The sequence below is a fragment of the Natator depressus genome, chromosome 9, assembly GCF_965152275.1.
Source record: "Natator depressus isolate rNatDep1 chromosome 9, rNatDep2.hap1, whole genome shotgun sequence".
Classification (NCBI taxonomy): domain Eukaryota; kingdom Metazoa; phylum Chordata; order Testudines; family Cheloniidae; genus Natator; species Natator depressus.
The window spans coordinates 79,136,843-79,159,342 of NC_134242.1; the positions used below are offsets into that span (position 1 = coordinate 79,136,843).

The following is a 22,500-nucleotide window of genomic DNA, read 5'->3' on the forward strand; positions in this document are numbered from 1 at the left end:
CTAAGTGGATCCTGCTGCCCATTTTCAAGCGGGGTATATCAAAACCCACTAGGGAACTTTTAGTGTGCAACAGCAGGACACTTACTGCACGTCAGGCTAGTGTTCAAATGACCACTTCTCTAAGGACTAAAGGGAGAAGATTACATAAATCTAGTTAGGATTATATTCAGACCCATCTGGAGTAAGTTCTCTAACTGGTGTGTAGGGATTAAGGATACGCTTTGTGAATTTCAAGACAGCAGGGTAACTGAATAATCTGATTCCACTTTAAAGTCCACAACAAACAGAGAAGACTAACAGACATGCCGATCAATATTAATCTGATAGCCCAAATGACTTGATGCCAGAACCTAGTCCTGGATCTGTAGGATTGAGGCTAAGTGAAACTGTAGATTGTTCTCATTCGCTCATATGGAAAATCTTTTCTATTTTTGTGTATAGCTGTGACACTGAGCCAGCCAGGGTTAAAAAACTAGCAGACTAAGTGACCCAAAATCAACTTTTAAGAATATATTAGGGAAGTATTGAAACGGTAAACAGGGCCATTTCTTGTAGATAGTTACCAAAGCCATGTAAGTAGACTAAATCCTTTGAAATGTAAACCTATTATGACAGGCCCAGACCAGATGGGTGCAGGAGTCTGGCAGAAGGCAGATATACTGGCTACTGGATGAATAGTTTTCTGTTCCCTGAGTGAACAGAGCAGGGGCTGCCCTAGAGCAATCAGGAACCTGCTAGAACCAACTAAGACAGGCCCGCTAATTAAGACACCTGGAGCCAATTAAGAATTTACTAGAATCAATTATGGCAGGCAGGCTAATCAGGCCACCTGGTTTAAAAAGGACCTCCCATCAGTTAGTGGGGGGTGTGCAGGGAGCAAGAAGGTGTGCTGCTGGAGGACTGAGGAGTACAAGCGTTATCAGGCTTCAGGAGGAAGGTCTTGTGGTAAGGATAAAGAAGGTGCTGGGGGGAGGCCATGGGGAAGTAGCCCAGGGAGTTGTAGCCATCATGCACCTGATACAGGAGACATTGTAGACCAGTGGTTCTCAAAGCCGATCCGCCACTTGTTCAGGGAAAGCCCCTGGCGCGCCGGACCAGTTTGCTTACCTGCTGCGTCCGCAGGTTCGGCTGATCGCGGCTCCCACTGGCTGCGGTTCGCCGCTCCAGGCCCATGAGGGCTGCGGGAAGGGCCCGCGCCACTTCCCGCAGCCCCCATTGGCCTGGAGCGGCAAAGCGCGGCCAGTGGGAGCCGCGATCGGCCGAACGTGCGGACGTGGCAGGTAAGCAAACTGATCTGGCACGGCAGGGGCTTTCCCTGAGCAAGCGGTGGACCGGCTTTGAGAACCACTGTTGTAGACAACTGTTATCCACAGGGCCCTGGGCTGGAACCCAGTGTAGAGGGAAGGCCCAGATTAACCTCCATCTGCAACTCCCTTTCTGACACAGGAGGAGTTGACCTGTGAGACACACCAGAGGGGAAGATCTACTTTGGAAAGGGATCTGGCCTGTCCCTGACCCACTAGGTGGGACAACAGAGACTGCAGACATTGTTCTCCATTCCCCCCATGCTGGCCAGTGATGAGGTTAGCTGAGTGAATGGCAGGTTTGAGCCTCTAGCAAAAGCGGCCAAACTGAAGGCTGCCGTGAATCTCTGAGGCGAGTAAATCCACGAGAAAGCACAGGACCCACCAAGGCAGAGGAGGAACTTTGTCACACTATATTGTCAGAGAATCAGAAGTAAATACTAATTGTATTTGTCTGTATGTACTTATCTGTGTTAGGAGTTTAACAATGTGATCTAATTAGTGTGTAAATGCTAAACTTCAGTTCCTGTCTGTAATATTTCATTACTATATTCTACTGATTCAGAGATCAAAAGGGAATATTAACAATTAGATTAAACGTGTGGTGTAATGATATCATTGTCTTTATTTCTCTTTGAAATTTGTAGTAAACTACCTGTGAACCTTTGGATAGTTAAACTGCCTTATGCTAACCAATGCAACTAATTACCTTTGTGTACATAGGATGTAGGAATTGACTTCAAAGAAACAATGTACTAATGTAAGGAATGTCTGCTGTGACAAGAGGTTTATCAGCTGAGCTTCACCTATGAAAGAACTTTGGAACCTGATCCTGTTCATCTCAGATCTGCTTAAGTTTTGTCAGGGAAAGTTTAAATCGCAAAACTGATGTCTCCAGCTCCATTCTGGATTACCCTGCAATTTCTCATAGAATAATTTAGACTGACTCTGCCTATTGGACTATAACCTAATGAACTGATTGTGGAAGAATTTTTTACATCTCAGCAGTTCACCATCTCTGCTATGAAACGACATAACTTTATTCATATCTGTACGTATAATCTTTTAACCATAGTAACTTCTTTTTTTAAAATAAATCTTAGATTAGTTAATAAGAGTTGTCTGTAAGTGTGTATTTGGGTAAAACCTGAAATATTCATTGACCTGGTGGGTAATGTGTCTGATCTCTTGGGATTAGTAGAACTTTATATATGGTAAATAAGATTTTAAGTAAACCTCACCATATTTGGCGTGGCTGTCTGGGTAGGAGACCAGGGCTGGATTGCTTTAGGGGAGCAGTATTTTTCACTTCTGGGTAACCAGTAAGGCGTTGTAGAAGCTATTTTGTTGCTAACTTGGTGAATCGAATTACTAGAATAAACTGCCAGTTTTGGGGATCATTTGCCATTGGGCTTGATTGAGCAGAGATTAAGGTAATGATCTAAGGATCCAATATGTGGCTCCAGTACTTTTATGTAGAGATTCCCTTCTCACTTGTTCCAGAGGCCTTACCCAACAAATCTTGGAAGTGAACTCCCCGGCCAATGTTGACTGCACTGGTAAAATCATTGCTCCAGGAGTTGGAAGACTGGAATGTATCTATTTCACTAAGTTGTCCCCTGAATTGTACAACACAAATTATTTCAGTTCTCTTGAAGGAGCGCTCAGCAGTGAACTGAGGTTGCTCTCATTAGGTATGTGGTTCTATACCAGCCAGCATGGAAAAGGTCTGAAACACAGTCGTGCAAAAGGGGAGACAGGCATTACAGCTTCCATGAGGCCTAGGAGCCTAAAAAAGAATCTGATAGCTCTCCAGGTATTTTTCTTTAGAGCCTGAACAGTCTACAAGATGTTCCAGAATATGTCTTTTGGCATAAATGCTCTTCCTCTTTTGAAATCTAGAGCTGTTCCTATAAATGGCATGCACTCTGGAAAGAAGCAAGCATAGACTTCTCCCTACTGATCTAAAAGCCTTCAACAGCAACCAAGTTGCAGGTGTTCTCTATGGCATTTTTTCAGGGCCTAGCATGATCTTGCCCTTATCAGACATTCATGTAGGTAGGAGCAAATATGTAAATTTTGCTATCTTTGTATGCTACTACAACAGCCAGGCATTTTGTGAAGACTACTGGAGCCATGAAAAGTCCAAATGAGAAGACATTTAATAGGTGATGACAGTACCCCACATAAAATCATAAGATTTTCCAGTAGGGAAGTCTGATGGAAATATGCAATAGGATCAGCCAGTTTTGCTCTGTGAAGATAGGGATAATGCAATCCAGGTTCAGAATTTGGATTCTATACATTCTCATGTTCAGTTTTCTCAAATCCACGATGGGACAAAGATTATCCTACTTTTTTGGTACATAGATGTACTATGAGTAGGAACTTTGCCTTATACTGATTAGAAATGTATTCAGTGGCTTCTTTGGCAAGTAAGATTTCCACCTTCTCCTTGAAAAGTATCTCATTCTCTAAGAAAGATGAGATGGGGATTGGCAAAGGCATTGTGCTGAATGGGATGGTGCAACATGCTTCACAATATTCAATACTACTTAGTCAGCAGTTAAAGCATGCAATGCCTATAGAAAATGGCCCAGCGAGTCCGCAAAGGAGGATAAAGACTGGGGGAAGGCCTGGTGGTAAGACTGGAGTCTTAAAAGTCCCATCAAATCTGGGACCCTTGTGTTTGTTTCAACAGGCAGAATTCCAGAAAGCCCAAACTTCTGCTACTCAAGATTTTCTCTTCTATTGTGTCCTGAAGGTCTATTAAGGTCTAGAGTGGGTCTTACAGGAAGTAGAGCAGCTACAAGCTAAAGTACAGTACTTGTGCTGATACCTGAGAGTTGGTATATATTGTGACTGTAACCAGATTTGCCCAGTACTTTGGGGTATTCTCATTTATTAGGGTTACTCTTCTGGGGAGGAGGGGGGTTCTGTAATTCTATCAATGTACTGCTTGTGTCTCTCATACGGAGCTCTACTTCTCCCTGCTGCAAGTTCCCTCCCAATGGAGCCTAGGTTCCCCAGGTCTGGGTTCTTCCAGCCCCAGAATCAGATGAGAACACACACACACGCTCTCTAACAGAGCGTGTCTGAGAGGACCGGGTTAATCAGCACTCCCAAGCTGACCCCTTGTGTGGAACTGATCAATGAAATTGTTTTCAGTTGTTCACTTTATTAATATAACTTCATAAGCAAAAGTTTTATGAATGAAACAACATTCATACATAAAACCGGTTACCCCAATAACTGGCTAATTGAGTTTCACTTTCAATCCAATTGCTGCTTAAATTGCTGAAACTTACACTGTTTCAACATTGTAACTGCTGCTCACTGTTTGTCATTCATTATACTTGTCTATATTGTAACTTCTGTTCACTGTTTGCCATTCCTTACACTTGTCCATATTGTAACTCAAACTCCATTTTAACTTGTCCCAAACTCCATTTTAAAATGCTCACTCCGTTTGTAAAAGCTTGCTGCAACCTTCATTTTTGCAAAACCCTGCTGTAATCTTATTAGTTTAGTTTAGATGTGTGAATGAGGTATGGATGGATGATGGACTCAACCTCCAGCCCGAGCCTGTCCTGATGAAATAAAGTGTAAACACTCAACCGCTGAAGATGCAGACAACAGCCCTGACAAAGTAAAAGGAGTTCACCCTCAAAAGAAAAGAACAAAAGTACAATTGAAGAAACATCAAAACCAGGTCCTAGGCTGACAGTCATGTCTGCAATTGATGGGTGATCAATCACACCGAACCCAGAGGCAGCGTGACACAGCAAGACCTATAGACTCTGGATTCAAACTAAAGCCTACAAAAAGGATGGGTGAGATGGCAGACTTTGGAGGGTAACATTCTGCTGCCAACATGGAAGGGCATCGGTGCATGCCCAAAAGAGACCCAGCTCTTCCTTGTGCCCGGCTTTCCTGGCCAGTTAGCCGCCACAAGCTACGAACCCAAGCCACGAACTCAAGCTACATTCAGGACTGGTAACTATACAGCAGCTGCAGAACCTGTGTGTGTGCATGAACGATGTGTGAATGAATGTGAAACTGAATGAAATGTTATAGCTATAACTGACTGCCTACTATGATTCTTTTTGTATTCACAATAAATGTGACATTTTGTCTTATCCCCTTTAATAAGATCCTGCTGGGTTTTATTTTATTGGTATAACACTTGTACGTCCCTGGACTCAGTAAGCTGGGTCAAGCAGTACTTCCACCCTCATAGGCCCTTGGATTCAGCCGGCTGAGTCGAACAGCACCTCCAAACTGTCACCCTCATATGCCATGGGCACCGCACCGGAATAGAGTATGCCTGAGCAGGCTGGGTCGAGCAGCATTTCAAAACTACTACCCTCGTATGTCCCAGGCTCAGCATGTCCCTATCCCCACTTTCACATTACAACTGTTCTGGTAGTAACCCACTTGATAAGCAAACCCCACAGGATTTGGGTGCTGCAAGGATCTTTAGCTCCGGTACGAAGAGTGTTGCTGCAGAGCAAATGAGGAAGCCAAAAATCACCCAAGGGGGAGGCGGGGGGAGAGAAAGAGAGAAGCAACCAGCTTAACCATGAAACTTATTTATTGCTAGGTAATAATCATAGGGGAGCCAAACAAACAAATCAGTTATAAAATTTAATCTAACTTAAATTTGATTATAAATGTCAGGTTTAGAAAACTATAACTGATCACACAAGTCAGGGTCAGAAGGGTATACCAAGAGAGAGAGAGCTGGGTTCTCACCACTCTGTGAAGCTTGAATCAATCAGGGGTCCCAAATGGTGGTGGTAGCTGAGGGTCTGGAGTGCTGAAGACAAGCAGAGCCCCCAGCACGATCAGTTAGGAGAAGATGAAGTCCCAGTGAAACTGATGCAGATTTTGGATCCAGGCATCAGAACACTTATTTGAGCAGGGGTAGGGGTTTTTGTAGGGAAACAACAATGGTTCAAGGGAGAATACTAGATTTATTTATGTTTAAACTGATGGCTCAAGGGAGTATACCAAAGTTGTTTTGTTCAGGCTAGACAATAGGAACTGATCATTCCTGGCTATGGGCGGTGTTCCTTGGAGGGAGCTCACAATGCAATTAGGGAGCTTCACTATTTTGGATACCATAAAGGATTTATTACTAGAATTGGTCTGATAACTACTGAGCTGGGTGTGTGCAGGCAGGGGTTCATTAACATCTGGAGTAGCGATTCCCCATAATGCAGTGCTTCCCTGCTTTTCTGGTCCCAGAGTTCAGTGTGGTTCTTGCCTTGAAATCTCTGTTCTCTGTTCTGTATGCTAATGGAGATGCCTCCTTGTCCTATCTCCGAAGCAAGTGAGGCTCGGGGAGTTTCCTTAATCCTGTCACCCTTGTCTGGTGGGGTTTAGGTGTGTCTTCCACTGCCTTTTCATTGCTTTGTAAGTCTTTCTTCTGATCAGCTTTGGTTCAAGCAGAGGGTGGGGGGGAGGAGCTCTTTCGTGAGTCAGAAAGGCTGGGTACTGCGCCCTGGTTCCCCAAGAACACAGAGCTGACAGGTAACACCTATGGTGACTTTAGAATACACAGACAGACTCAAGAAGCAAGCAGTGAAACACACTGGCTTCATTTCTGTGAAGGAATCATCTGTTTTAGAGAAAGGAATTGCTCATTTGAGACGTTGAGAGGCATGGAAGAATGATAATGAACAAAGCCTGTTGGCTTTTTCTCCTGGAGAGATTAGCCCTTCAACAATGATCCAAAGATGGCTGAGAGAACTGTCCATGCAGATAAGGATTAAAGTTGAAATGATGATTCCCAAAGCTCTGTCTGGAGCTAAAGCCATAACATGAGCTAGTGGATGGATACACTCCAGCATGGTGCCTATATCTATGGTGCTGAGAGTTCTCTGGATGGGGCCTCCAGTGTATCAGAGGCAACACCAATGACAATTTGGGTGAGGCACAATTGCAGGGCCTCAGCACTGGAGAGATATGCTCCAATTCTAGGAAGGAACTCACTGAAGCAGAAAAAGAGTTATCAGCTGTGATAAGGAAGGATTGAGTACTCACATCATTGTCAACAGAGCTCCGTCTGCTCTTAGGGGCCTCAACACCAATGACTGTGGCACTGAAGACCCTGGATCTGAGGCCAGCCCTTTGGTAATGGTGGTATTAGAGCTGCTTCTTACAATGGTCATGTCCAAGGACCACGACTCCTTAGACAATTTCCTTTTCTTACCCACCTTGGCATGAAGAATGAGAGATGGAACAGAAGGCTCTTCTAGATCTGGCACTGGTGTTGTGGTACAGCTTCTGTTTAGAACTGGAGCACTCTGCACCAATTCTGTGCTCTGAGTCTCTGTCCCATTTGCTAAAGAGCACAACTGCCTTGCTGGTCATAGAGAGATTTAAAGGTCCCCAGTATCAAGAGTCACCAGCTCTGAAGCCCTTTTCAAAGTCAGCACTAAGAAAGGCCACACTGACGCATTACAACAAGCTTTGGCATGGGTGAAGGTGCTGGCTTCTGAGAGGCAATGAACTGAGATACCTTCAAATGGGTACCCGTTTTATTGACCAATGATAGCATGACTACCACCCAGTCCTGTGTAGCAACACACGAGACGCATGTTCATTCAAAGCCTAAAGAGCATCACAAAGGCCTAGTGCTAAACCTGATGGTCCCTCTGCCACCGTGCCTCAGTGGATCACAGCCGTGAATACCAGATTCAGAACAAACTGTTGAGAAATGGGGCAGACCCATCCCAAATGAGTAGTTATTCTTCCATACGATATACAAAGCCAGTAACAAAAGTAAACTTCTGTCTCACCACGCTGGTTAACAAGAAGTCAGAAATGCAGACTCCTTAGCTATCCCAGCCCTTGTTTCATCACCCATACACTAGACTGAATGGTGAGTGGTTGTTTAAAACCAATTTAATCAAACAAAGAGTTCTTCTAATCACAAGAGACCAGCCACGTAGACCAGCCACCCAATAATCACACTCTTGCCAATCCTTTAACATCTAATATCTAAAGGTTTATTTATAAGAGAACAGAAAGAGGAGACAGCTATAGTGGTCAAGGAAAACAAATACATACACTCATTGCAAAATTCTTGGATCAAGTTTGTAGCAGTGATGGAATAAACTGCTGGCTTGTAAAGTCTCTGGTGACCTCCGAAAGATTGGAAGGTCCTCAGTCCATTAGTTGGAACGTTCCTTTTAGTGTAAGTCCATACTCCAGAGATCAGAGCAGGAAAGAAGAAAAATGGCAATGCTTCCAGGGGTTTTTAGACCTTCTCCCATGTGGAGGGGGTGCACTCAGTCTTTGGTTGTGGAAAATTACAGGCACAAGATGGGGTCCAGGGTCAATGAGCAAGTCTCATGCCCTTGCATGCTTCCATGACTCAGGAGCAGCCATTATCCACACTCTGGCTAAAAACATCCCTAGGAAGATTCATCGAGCAGGGACAGGCTTCTTCGATCATCTATTGTGCAAGCGAAGTGACCTTTAATGGGCCATCAACTTGAATAGTCCATTCACAATGTGTTGGCCAGACTGGAAATAAATTACCTTGTGGGTGTTACCACAGGAGCAAACACATTTGACATAAAGGTATACAGTTAATATTCATAACTTCAGATATAGAAATTATACATGCATATAAATGGGATACTCATACTTAGCAAATCATAAGTTTTCTATTGACACCTTATATGACATACTTTGTCTAAGACAGGGGTAGGCAACGTGCAGCACGCGAGCTGATTTTCAGTGGCACTCACCCTTCCCGGATCCTGGCCACAGGTCCGGGGGGCTCTGCATTTTAATTTAATTTTAAATGAAGTTTCTTAAACATTTTAAAAACCTTATTTACTTTACATACAACAATAGTTTAGTTGTATATTATGGACTTATATAAAGAGACCTTCTAAAAACATTAAAATGTATTACTAACATGCAAGGGGGAAGGATAGCTCTGTGGTTTGAGTATTGGCCTGCTAAACCCAGGGTTGTGAGTTCAATCCTTGAGGGGGCCATTTGGGATCTGGGGCAAAAATTGGGGATTGGTCCTGCTTTGAGCAGGGGGTTGGACTAGATGACCTCCTGAGGTCCCTTCCAACCCTGATATTCTAAGATTTTATGAAACCTTAAATTAGAGTGAATAAATGAAGACTCGGCACACTACTTCTGAAAGGCTGCTGACCCCTGGTCTAAGTTTTGTTGCAATTTTATAACAGTGGTAGCAACAATGATATACCTGGTCATATTTTAATCATATGTCACACCTGCTGTGGCCTGAGGCATACTGGGTTCCCAGACCTGGCTGCAATATAGAGAATGCTCCTCCCTCATACAGAAGGGCGTTACGAATAGACATGAGGCCAGGATGATAGAGAGGCATGAGGCATACCTCTTAAACTTCAGGTACCTAACCCCAAGAAACACAGGTCTTTAGATCTGAAAACACCAAAGCCCCTTTAAACTAACTATTTTAATAAAAGCTATTTATTAAACCTACACCTAAACCTATAACAAACAAACAAACAAAAACAAAAGGGGAATTAAAACTGGGAGTAAAATAGAGTGTTTGTTCAAAGACAAAGCTCCAAGATGAAGGTCTGAAGTTCCTTCAGCTACCAGTAATCCAGACAGAAATGAACTGAAGTGTCTGGGCCCTGGTCTACACTAGGACTTTAGGTCGAATTTAGCAGCATTAAATCGATGTAAACCTGCACCCGTCCACACGATGAAGCCCTTTATTTCGACTTAAAGGGCTCTTAAAATCGATTTCCTTACTCCACCCCTGACAAGTGGATTAGCGCTTAAATCGGCCTTGGCAGGTCGAATTTGGGGTACTGTGGACACAATTCAACGGTATTGGCCTCCGGGAGCTATCCCAGAGTGCTCCATTTTGACCGCTCTGGACAGCACTCTCAACTCAGATGCACTGGCCAGGTAGACAGGAAAAGAACCGCGAACTTTTGAATCTCATTTCCTGTTTGGCCAGCGTGGCAAGCTGCAGGTGACCATGCAGAGCTCATCAGCAGAGGTGACCATGATGGAGTCCCAGAATCGCAAAAGAGCTCCAGCATGGACCGAACGGGAGGTACGGGATCTGATCGCTGTATGGGGAGAGGAATCCGTGCTATCAGAACTCCGTTCCAGTTTTCGAAATGCCAAAACCTTTGTCAAGATCTCCCAGGGCATGAAGGACAGAGGCCATAACAGGGACCCGAAGCAGTGCCGCGTGAAACTGAAGGAGCTGAGGCAAGCCTACCAGAAAACCAGAGAGGCGAACGGCCGCTCCGGGTCAGAGCCCCAAACATGCCGCTTCTATGATGAGCTGCATGCCATTTTAGGGGGTTCAGCCACCACTACCCCAGCCGTGTTGTTTGACTCCTTCAATGGAGATGGAGGCAATACGGAAGCAGGTTTTGGGGACGAAGAAGATGATGATGATGATGAGGTTGTAGATAGCTCACAGCAAGCAAGCGGAGAAACCGGTTTTCCCGACAGCCAGGAACTGTTTCTCACCCTGGACCTGGAGCCAGTACCCCCCGAACCCACCCAAGGCTGCCTCCTGGACCCAGCAGGCGGAGAAGGGACCTCCAGTGAGTGTACCTTTTAAAATACTATACCCGGTTTAAAAGCAAGCATGTGAAAGGATTAATTTGCCCTGGCATTCGCAGCTCTCCTGGATATACTCCCAAAGCCTTTGCAAAAGGTTTCTGGGGAGGGCAGACTTATTGCATCCTCCATGGTAGGACACTTTACCACTCCAGGCCAGTAACACGTACTCGGGAATCATTGTACAACAAAGCATTGCAGTGTATGTTTGCTGGCGTTCAAACAACATCCGTTCTTTATCTCTCTGTGTTATCCTCAGGAGAGTGAGATATAATCCATGGTCACCTGGTTGAAATAGGGTGCTTTTCTTCAGGGGACACTCAGAGGAGCCCATTCCTGCTGGGCTGTTTGCCTGCGGCTGAACAGAAATGTTCCCCGCTGTTAGCCACAGGGAGGGGGAAGGGTTGAGGGGGTAGCCACGCGGTGGGGGGAGGCAAAATGCGACCTTGTAACAAAAGCACATGTGCTATGTATGTAATGTTAACAGCAAGGTTTACCCTGAAAGAGTGTAGCCACTGTTTTATAAAATGTGTCTTTTTAAATACCGCTGTCCCTTTTTTTTTCTCCACCAGCTGCATGTGTTTCAATGATCACAGGATCTTCTCCTTCCCAGAGGCTAGTGAAGATTAGAAAGAAAAAAAAACGCACTCGAGATGAAATGTTCTCCGAGCTCATGCTGTCCTCCCACACTGACAGAGCACAGACGAATGCGTGGAGGCAAATAATGTCAGAGTGCAGGAAAGCACAAAATGACCGGGAGGAGAGGTGGCGGGCTGAAGAGAGTAAGTGGCGGGCTGAAGAGAGGGCTGAAGCTGAAAGGTGGCGGTAGCGTGATGAGAGGAGGCAGGATTCAATGCTGAGGCTGCTGGAGGATCAAACCAGTATGCTCCAGTGTATGGTTGAGCTGCAGCAAAGGCAGCTGGAGCACAGACTGCCACTACAGCCCCTGTGTAACCAACCACCCTCCTCCCCAAGTTCCATAGCCTCCACACCCAGACGCCCAAGAACGCGGTGGGGGGGCCACCGGCCAACCAGCCACTCCGCCACAGAGGATTGCCCAAAAAAAAGAAGGCTGTCATTCAATAAATTTTAAAGTTGTAAACTTTTAAAGTGCTGTGTGGCATTTTCCTTCCCTCCTCCACCACCCCTCCTGGGCTACCTTGGTAGTCATCCCCCTATTTGTGTGATGAATGAATAAAGAATGCATGAATGTGCAGCAACAATGACTTTATTGCCTCTGCAAGCGGTGATCGAAGGGAGGAGGAGAGGGTGGTTAGCTTACAGGGAAGTAGAGTGAACCAAGGGGCGGGGGGTTTCATCAAGGAGAAACAAACAGAACTTTCACACCGTAGCCTGGCCAGTCATGAAACTGGTTTTCAAAGCCTCTCTGATGCGTACCGCACCCTCCTCTAACCGCTCTTCTAACCGCCCTGGTGTCTGGCTGCGCGTAACCAGCAGCCAGGCGATTTGCCTCAACCTCCCACCCCGCCATAAACGTCTCCCCCTTACTCTCACAGATATTGTGGAGCACACAGCAAGCAGTAATAACAGTGGGAATATTGGTTTCGCTGAGGTCTAAGCGAGTCAGTAAACTGCGCCAGCGCGCCTTTAAACGTCCAAATGCACATTCTACCACCATTCTGCACTTGCTCAGCCTGTAGTTGAACAGCTCCTGACTACTGTCCAGGCTACCTGTGTACGGCTTCATGAGCCATGGCATTAAGGGGTAGGCTGGGTCCCCAAGGATACATATAGGCATTTCAACATCCCCAACAGTTATTTTCTGGTCTGGGAATAAAGTCTCTTCTTGCAGCTTTTGAAACAGACCAGAGTTCCTGAAGATGCGAGCGTCATGTACCTTTCCCGGCCATCCCACGTTGATGTTGGTGAAACGTCCCTTGTGATCCACCGGAGCTTGCAGCACTATTGAAAAGTACCCCTTGCGGTTTATGTACTCGCCGGCTTGGTGCTCCGGTGCCAAGATAGGGATATGGGTTCCATCTATGGCCCCACCACAGTTAGGGAATCCCATTGCAGCAAAGCCATCCACTATGACCTGCACATTTCCCAGGGTCACTACCCTTGATATCAGCAAATCTTTGATTGCGTGGGCTACTTGCATCACAGCAGCCCCAACAGTAGATTTGCCCACTCCAAATTGATTCCCAACTGACCGGTAGCTGTCTGGCGTTGCAAGCTTCCACAGGGCTATTGCCACTCGCTTCTCAACTGTGAGGGCTGCTCTCATCTTGGTATTCATGCGCTTCAGGGCAGGGGAAAGCAAGTCACAAAGTTCCATGAAAGTGCCCTTACGCACGCGAAAGTTTCGCAGCCACTGGGAATCATCCCAGACCTGCAACACTATGCGGTCCCAACAGTCTGTGCTTGTTTCCCGAGCCCAGAATCGGCGTTCCACCGCATGAACCTGCCCCATTAGCACCATGATGCATGCATTGGCAGGGCCCATGCTTTCAGAGAAATCTGTGTCCATGTCCTGATCACTCACATGACGGCGCTGACGTCGCCTCCTCGCGCGGTATCGCTTTGCCAGGTTCTGGTGCTGCATATACTGCTGGATAATGCGTGTGGTGTTTAATGTGCTCCTAATTGCCAAAGTGAGCTGAGCGGCCTCCATGCTTGCCTTGGTATGGCGTCCGCACAGAAAAAAGGCGCGGAATGATTGTCTGCCATTGCTCTGACGGAGGGAGGGGCGACTGACGACACGGCTTACAGGGTTGGCTTCAGGGGGCTAAAATCCACAAAGGGGGTGGCTTTACATCAAGGAGTATTTCATGCAGGACTTCACGGAGGGTTCCAATAAGAAATGGTGCACCTAAGTTATTGTTCTTATTGGAACAAGGAGGTTAGCCTGGCCTCTGATTGATACATGGCTAGATTTACCTCGCTGCACCTTCTCTTTGAGGGACTGCAGTGTGACCTAGAGGAATGAGTCCCCTAGACAGGGGAGGAGGCAAATGAGTACAAAACAAATCTGGTCTATTTCTTGTTTTGATCCACTCCATCTATCTTTTACATCTTTGGCTGGCAGCAGACGGTGCAGAAGGACTGCATGCCATCCACATCTCATGGCTGCTCGGCAGAAGACGGTACAATAGGACTGCTAGCAATCCATATTGCCTGCCTGCTCACCATAAGACGGTTCAATAGGACTGACTGCCAGACTTAAGAGAATGACCTGGTCAAGTCACTAAAAATTTTGTCCCTGCGCCCATGTCTGCCCAGGCGCTCCTGATCGACCTCACACAGGCGACCAGGAGCACCTCAGACATGACGAGGACGGCTACCAGTCGTACTGTACCGTCTGCTGCCAGAAGGCAATGGGTTGCTGCTACTGTGTAGCAATGCCGTACTGCGTCTGCCAGCACCCAGGAGACATACGGTGACAGTTACCTGAGCGGGCTCCATGCTTGCGGTGGTATGGCATCCGCACAGTAACTCAGGAAAAAAGGCACAAAACGATTGTCTGCCCTTGCTTTCACGGAGGGAGGGAAGGGGGGACTGACGATATGTACCCAGAACCACCCGCGACAATGTTTCAGCCCCATCAGGCATTGGGATCTCAACCCAGAATTCCAATGGGCAGCGGAGACTGCAGGAACTGTGGGATAGCTACCCACAGTGCAACGCTCTGGAAGTCGACTCTAGCCTCGGTACTGTGGAAGCACTCCGCCGAGTTAATGCACTTAATGCACTTCTGTGGGGACACACACACTCAAATATACAAAACCGATTTCTAAAAAACCGACTTCTATAAATTCGACCTTATTCCATAGTGTAGACATATCTTGGGGAGCCGCTTCCTTGCATAGATTTGGGCACTGAACATTTGATGTTGTGAGGGGTCGTTCACACACTCCACAGCAGACCAGCTTGCTACGTGGGTCTATGCTCAAGGCACTGAGGGCACTTTCCCTGTGAGTGAGAATAAACAGAGGCCCTTGAAAGAGATATGTTTTTGGATGTTTCTTAGATGTGGAGAGGGACAGGGTGAAACAGATATCAAAGTGGAAGAGTTACACACACTGGAGCTATGAAAACAGAAATGGATCACATGCCAATCCTTAGGCACGATGACAGAACACCTAGAAAGCAGGTGATGTAAAGGTGCACATGGTAAACAGCAGTGCAAGCTTCCCCATACTGTCCCATCAATGCAAGTCAACCAGACCTGGAGGTATCTCTATAACAGTGGCTCCCAAACTTGTTCCGCCGCTTGTGCAGGGAAAGCCCCTGGCGGGCCAGGCCGGTTTGTTTACCTGCCGCGTCCGCAGGTTCGGCTGATCGAGGCTCCCGCTGGCAGCGGTTCGCTGCTCCAGGCCAATGGGAGCTGCTGAAAGTGGTGCGGGGCAAGGGACATACTGGCTGCCGCTTCCAGCAGCTCCCATTGGCCTGGAGAAGCGAACCTACAGACGTGGCAGATAAACAAATGGGCCCAGCCCGCCAGGGGCTTTCCAGGCACAAGCCGCAGAACAAGTTTGGGAACCACTGCTCTATAATAAAGAGGAAAACTTAGATTTCAGGACCATGTTTTAACTTTATATTTTAATTTTTGGACTGATCGAGTTAGTTTTAAGCAGCATAATGCTGCAGAAGACTTCACTGGGTTGCCCACAGAGCTAGCTTTAGCATTTATTTTATTCAGCAGTAATGCAAGGAACCTATAGGCCTGTATCCTCTAAGACACTAGCTTTAGCAGTTAGCATAAGCTCTTGAGGCCTATGAACTCTGGCAAGATAAATGGCCTAATGGTCACCCCTAAATTTTGGGAAACTGGGAATAGTGTTTAAGGAGGAATTTTGTCAATTATGACACCGGCCAATCACAGGAACACAAACTAACACCAGCTTTTGGATATTTTAGGATGGGAACATCTGCAGATGTCTGACCACAAGAGTGCCATGACAACCAATTGATGTATAGTATATTAATTATCTCAACTTCTTATAATCTATAGAATGGCACCCTCATTAGTAGGATGAGGAAATACAAAATAAGGAAAAGGGAGAAACTCCTCCTGAATATGCATTAGACATAGTGGCATCAGCGTAACATATTATAAAAATTGTATCCCAGCCTGTGGGCAGGAGAGAGATGTAGCCCTGGGAGGTCCCAGGATGATGGCCGGTGACAATGAGGAAGATGGTACTGATTGTGGAAGATAATGACTAACATTTTAGGTTGTTCTGCAAGGCATGGTGTTGAGTATATGGATGTTCAGATGTACATTTTGTATTATCTCTATCTACCATGCTGGATTAGTGTTAGAGACTTTGCTAAACGTATTAACAAACTATTGTAAACATACAAGGGTTCCTAAAGTGTGAGTGTTGCAACTGTGCACATCAGGGTTCCCAACTAAACAGTAATTTGACTAATACTGGGCCTGATCATGGGATAAGAACCTGTCAAACCTCAGAGTAATAACTGGGCATTCTTAAGTAATCAATACAGTATAATTAATATACGATTCATAGATCAGGCTACAATTCCAAAGCTTTATATTTGGTAGTTTCATTTAGGGAACTGTCCCCTTAAATCCTCCCACAGTCTGGCCCTCTATTGCTTTTACTTGTCCTTACAGGCAAAGATATCTGGATACAGTGCTTTCCGGAGCCCATTGTCACCAGTAGTAAGGCAGACAGAAGCAGTTGCTTGAGCATAATGAATAGTCTGCATCCTCTCCACAGCAGTCCCAGCTCCCTCTGGCTTGAGGAGTGTGGGACTAAGTTCAGGACACCTATATATTGCCACCAGTTTTCACGTTAACTTTACTGAAATATTTTATCATTACACATATAACCTGTGTTTTCAGTCTCATTACACTAAACTTTATATATCTGCACTTTGAGAGTCTGATGCAAAACTCAATGAAGTCAATGAAAAGACACCAATGACCCCAATAGCCTCTGGATCAGGCCTTAACTGTAAAAACAACTAGTGTTAATGAAAAGAGGACTACAGTTGCAACAGCAATATGCTTATGGCACTGAAGACACAACCTACCTAAAGTAATCAAATTTCCTGTGAATCACTGAAACTCATTTATCTTAATATTTTGTAGAATACTGTATAGTTTCAGGTGAGTATATAAAAGCATTTAATCCAAGGCTAAACATTAAATTAAATAAATGGATCCAAAAATTCAAGGAACTGGCTTTTCCCATTTCAGTCAGATAAAAAATAAACAATAAATAACATTAATCGTTATCCAGATTATTTTATCTAATATTTTTAATGAAGATTTTGACAACTCAATGGTCAAAAGTCTTATATCATTGTTAGTCTATGTTCCCCAATATTAAAGCACACTGGAGTTTAAAGCCAGGCATTGATAGTTATAAGTTAAAACATCTTAATTATAAAAAAAATATTGATACTAAACTCAGTAGTATTGATGACTCTCAGCAGGAAAGAATGTGTGGGAAATTCTTTGGCTCTATGTACAGACAAATTTAAGAAAAAATTATCTGAACAGAATTAGGAATCTTTTTTGTCCTAAAACCAAAGCAGTTTTTTTTTAAAAAAAGAGAGAAAAAGGAAAGCTACCACTGTATCTTAGGTGGAAACAGTTGTCTATTTAGCAGGTAACATATTATGATATCACTCCTTTTAACCACAAACAGGAACATGCTCTTTGAAATTTACCTTTTGGCACCTTAATTTAAAGGATATGTATAAGCTTTATGTAAAATCTATCCAAATGACTTTATTACAGAGAAAATAAGTAGTATGACTCAGACAAAGAGAATGAATTTTTATTTGAGTTAAATGTCACAACAGGCAGCCTGACTGAAGTTAATAACATCTTATATAAATACATGAAATTTGTATTTTAAAATTTTTAAATAGCATCGTAAAATTAGGTACAATTAAATAGGTAAAATTAAAAATGGAACTATTTTTTTAAATGTAGGTTTTCCTTTCCTTTATTTCCCCAATAAACTGGGAATTTATTAGGTGTTTCTATAATTTTTAAAATGTCTCTTGTGAATTAAACATATACCTCATATATATATATTTTGGCCAGCAACAGCATACATAAAAAATATGTATAAACTTAACATACTTGCCAATTATTTCTTTAAAGTTTGTACTTTAATGTTTTCTTATCACAACATTTCACTCATTATGTAATAAACTTCCTAAAAAAAAAAAATTTCATTGCGCTATCAAGAATACATGAACTGAATATATTTGAAGGTGTAAGCAGTGATTGTCCACTCCAAGAATCAGTCCTTTTCCCATTAAAGTCTGTGTGTAAAATCCCATTTATTTCCCATAGGAGAATAAAAATAAGCCCATCTTTTTTCTCCAGCAGCCTGTTTCTACCCACAGTATCTTCATCAGCCCTCTGGACAGAAAAGGTGGTCTTCTAATTCAGGCAGTAGACCAAGAATCAGGAGATCTGGGCTCTATAATAAAGCTCATAAAGAAATAAACAAATCACCTCCTGTTCCAAAGAAGGCTGTTTTCCAGATGCATCATGATCAACAACCAAGGAGGACTTCCTATTATATAGCAGCCTCTCTCCCCAGCATTCAGAGATTCCAAAAGGAGCCAGCCTTTTTTGGCTGAAAGTAAAGAACATAAAAATGGCCATATTAGGTCAGACCAAAGGTCCAGTATAGCCTAGTATCCTGTCTTCCAACAGTGGCCAGTGTTGCCAGATGCTTCAGAGGGAATGAACAAAATTAAGTGATCCTTCCCCCTGTCATCCAGTCCCAGCTTCTGGCAGTCACAGGCTTACGAACATCGGGAGTATGGGGTCGTGTCCCTGATCATCTTGGCTAAAAGCTACTGAGGGACCTATCCACCATGAACTTGTCTAATTTTTTTCTGAACCCAGTTATACTTTTAAGTAAGTGGCACCTGCACATAGAAGATTGAGTTGTCTACTGTTAATGCAAAAAACAGCAACAAAAAAAAACACGCTTGGTTAATGCAATGTTGATTTTGCACATTTAAAAAAGAAAATCACAAGTTAGGGAATGTTCCAACAACAAAAACATCATCAACTTGATCACAAGCACAACCTGTATCTTTTAGGATATAAATTTAGAATAAAAAACAGTAATATATTAAAGCTATTAATTTAATCATAAATACAGGAACATAAAATATTTCATATGTGCAACTCAGCCGAGTTACTCTTGTTGTTGAAACCTTAACTTTTGCATTTTCTGGATGTTTGAGATTTTTGTGCTATTTTAATGCAATATTAACTTTTGTTTGTTTTTTAGAAGTGGGTAGGAAGAAGGTTATATTTAATTTCTGTAGCAGGTAGAGGGCAGTTTGTTTTTAACCAAAAAATATTAACTACAATTAATTTCCAGGAATTGATTTGTCCTCATAAGACACTGACATTTACAACACACCGAGAAAGTGGCGAGTTCTCACCTAAAAAGTTGCTGGCTGGAGACAGTTTTCTGGGTAACTGGGTTAAATGGAGAGTACATCCATTTAAATGGAGACAGTATCTTCGCAACAGAAAGAAATAAAAAAATATTTTAAACTAAAAATTTGGATATTCAAGAACGTGCAGAATACAGTGGAAGAGATACTAAGATCATATGTTATGCAACTTTTTTTGGCCCTTGGAATTATCCTATCCCACCTTTTAGGACAGTTTTTCATTTATTTGTAGAATTTTGCTTGCAGGCTTTCATCAATTTTGTCACACTGAACTTCAATATTTTATACTAATATTTTAACAATAACAGGAACACATTATAGATTATATATGTTGTGGTAAACCCAGGACAAAGCCGGGGGGGGGGGGGGTAGTAATTAGTCCCAGGGTGTTAAAAGGCCCCTCCCTATCCACTGAGGAGAGATAACCACAGGGCAATAAGGTTCAGCTGGAAAAGGGTTTGCCAGGGAACCAAATTAGGTTCAGCTGACTCCAACTACTTGAGACCTTTTTAAACCCTCCCTTGTGTGGAAGAAAAGGGGGAGTGAGAGGAGCAGGGAAATTGCCAGTAGGCTGTTTGCAGCAAGACACCAAACCTTCCCAGTCTGGAGGCTGCACTCCCTCCCCAGAAGGGAAGGAAAACAAGCACAAGGGACTGACTGAGGAGAGGAGGAGCAGGACCCTGTGCCACCTATAAGGATTTGCCCCAAACCTGAGTCTCCAAGGCTAAAAAGGACTGAGCCTGCTGAGGCGAACAAGGTATTTTGTCACAATGTCTACACCATAAAACATATATGTTTTATCTCTAACTGTGAGCTGGTTGCTTTTTGGGGGTGAAGGATCAGGTAACCTCAAGCCATGCTGTATTTCCCCAAACAAACAGTTTGTTAACTTAAAGTCAAAGTTGTTCAAGTGCAGTTTCTTACAATGCCAAACAGTTCTCAAGACTGGCTGTGTCCTCTATCTAACTTTCAGGGAATCTGCCCTACAGTTACTCTTAGTGAACAGTTACAGAACATGCAGTTTTGAAAATACCATGCTATCAACTTTTGTAATTAGCAATTATTAGTCATAAAAAAAGTTAAACACCAAGTCATTAAAATACTTTTAGGATGTCACCTTTGAAAGTGTCTGCTCATAGAGTATTTCAATACATTTGTATGTCCACATTAAACTAACTTTCATATATGACAAATCCTGCATATATGGAACATTCAAAGAATAGAAGGATGTGGAAATGGAAGGCTATCATCCAAATAAAATCAACAATCAAAACTAAAAAATTATTCTGCTTATAGCACAAATTGTTTGATAGTAATTTTACTGATAACATGTTTCCCAATAAGTGTGCTATACCTGAACAATCCTATTAAAAGTTCTCTGGAGGAAAAAAAATTACTCTGAATACATTTAGCTGCTGTTGATCTTGCTAATTAAAAATCATACCAGCTCCTGATTCCCCATGCTAGAAGAGTAGATCAGGGGTGGCCAACCTGTGGCTCTGGAGCCACATGCAGCTCTTCTGAAGACAATATGCAGCTCCTGCTAGCAGCCAATTCTGGAGGGGAAATTGCTCAGCCCCCACCAGCAGACCCCATCCCCCGTGCCTCCTGCCCACTGCAATCACCTGTTTTGCAGCGTTCAGGAGGCTCTGGGGGGGAAGGGTGGAGGAGTGAGCACAGAATACACCCTGAGCTTACAGATCCTGGATGGGTTCTAGACTTGGCATTTCTTGTAAACATGCTGCTGCATTTGGATAAACTAAACATGGACTTAAACAAGGAAAATTCTGGCTGCTGTCTGATCTATTGCAAGGCGTATTTGCGTTCACAAACAAACTGCAGTTGTTTCACAGACAAATGCTTGAGGGAGAGCTGACACACTTTCCCTCAATATCGCAACTTCAAGCCAGATCAAAAGAAGATGCAGTAGAACCCCTAAAATGGAGCACTACTAGGTATGTGAGATCTTAAGGACCGTTTTAAGGAAAGATTCCAAGATTTGCAGCAGAAAAGACCTCAAATCAGATTTCTGATTGACACTTGTAGTGCTGAAGCAGATTGTCTGAAGCCCCCTTTAGTCACTAATGAAGCAACATCCCAGATGGAAATAATAGAACTTTTGGAAGATTGAAATCTGCTCAGAAGACAGAGGGGACCCTTACTTTCTGGAAATCTGTACTAAAGGATAAATACCCCAACATCAGAGGTGCAGCCCTAAAATTAATCTCTGTTTGCCTCGACCTATCTTTGTGAGTCTGTTTTCTCGACACTCAAACATGAAATCCAAGCACTGATCTGTTTTGACAGACAGCTACTTAAGAGAACTGCTGAGTGTGAGCACAGCTGCACACAAACCTAACATCAATTGTTGAAAGCAAAGATTGCCAGAAGTCCCACTAAGTAAAAGATGATTATTGTTAACTAGACATTATAAATGTATAATATACTTATATAATGATTATGTGTGCGTGCACAACATATATTGGTAAATTCTGGCTCCTTCTCAGGCTCAGGTTGGCCTCCCCTGGAGTAGATGTTCTAAACAGGAGTCCAGAAATGTGCATTTCTACTTCATTCACCCATACACATGCTCATATCACCAGCATTCCCTAGAAATGCACTAAGTCAAATGGTATTTGTAACAGAAGTGTAAAAAAGGCAGATCAAAAAATCTAGTCCCTTGATAATTAGAGCCTTATAATGACAGCATTTTCATTCAGTTTAATGGATTTTTTTTTTAAACCGTAATGTGATGTCAGTCTCAACACATTAACCTGAAGTTTCAACACTGTCATTTTGATGAATTCAGAAACTTTATCTTTATACAAACCAGAGCAAAGGCCTATTCTTTCAGTCCTTAATGAAGCAAAACTACCACAATGTCAAGAAAGGTGTCCTACATTTTTTACACTGAATCACTTTGCTGAAATAAAAAAAAATAAACCCCCAAAAACACTACACTAGCTCACTGTAAAATAAATTTCTAGCAGATACAAAAATCTTTTTCCTGTAACTTTTCACCAGCTCATCCTCTGTCCAGCAGATAACCTGTATAATCTTTGGTACTATCTCTTAAAGGAAAAAAAAAAGTGGTGAAAACAAACATACTAGCAGAAAGTGTTTGTTTAAAGAAAAGTCACCACAGCACAAGTAA

At 43.5% G+C, this 22,500-nt stretch overlaps 1 protein-coding gene across 8 annotated transcripts in view; it reads right to left on the reverse strand.

The window, feature by feature from the left end:
• ZC3H12B (zinc finger CCCH-type containing 12B) overlaps positions 1-22,500 on the reverse strand; it is a 105,157-nt gene that overhangs the window by 59,794 nt on the left and 22,863 nt on the right. The window contains exon 1 of one of the 8 annotated variants that reach the window (XM_074962397.1): positions 19,332-19,349. The exons of the other annotated variants lie outside the window; for them this stretch is intronic. The gene's annotated coding sequence lies outside the window, so the exon portion shown is untranslated. Of the gene's footprint in view, positions 1-19,331; positions 19,350-22,500 lie in introns of those variants that run through there. 8 annotated transcript variants of the gene reach the window in all.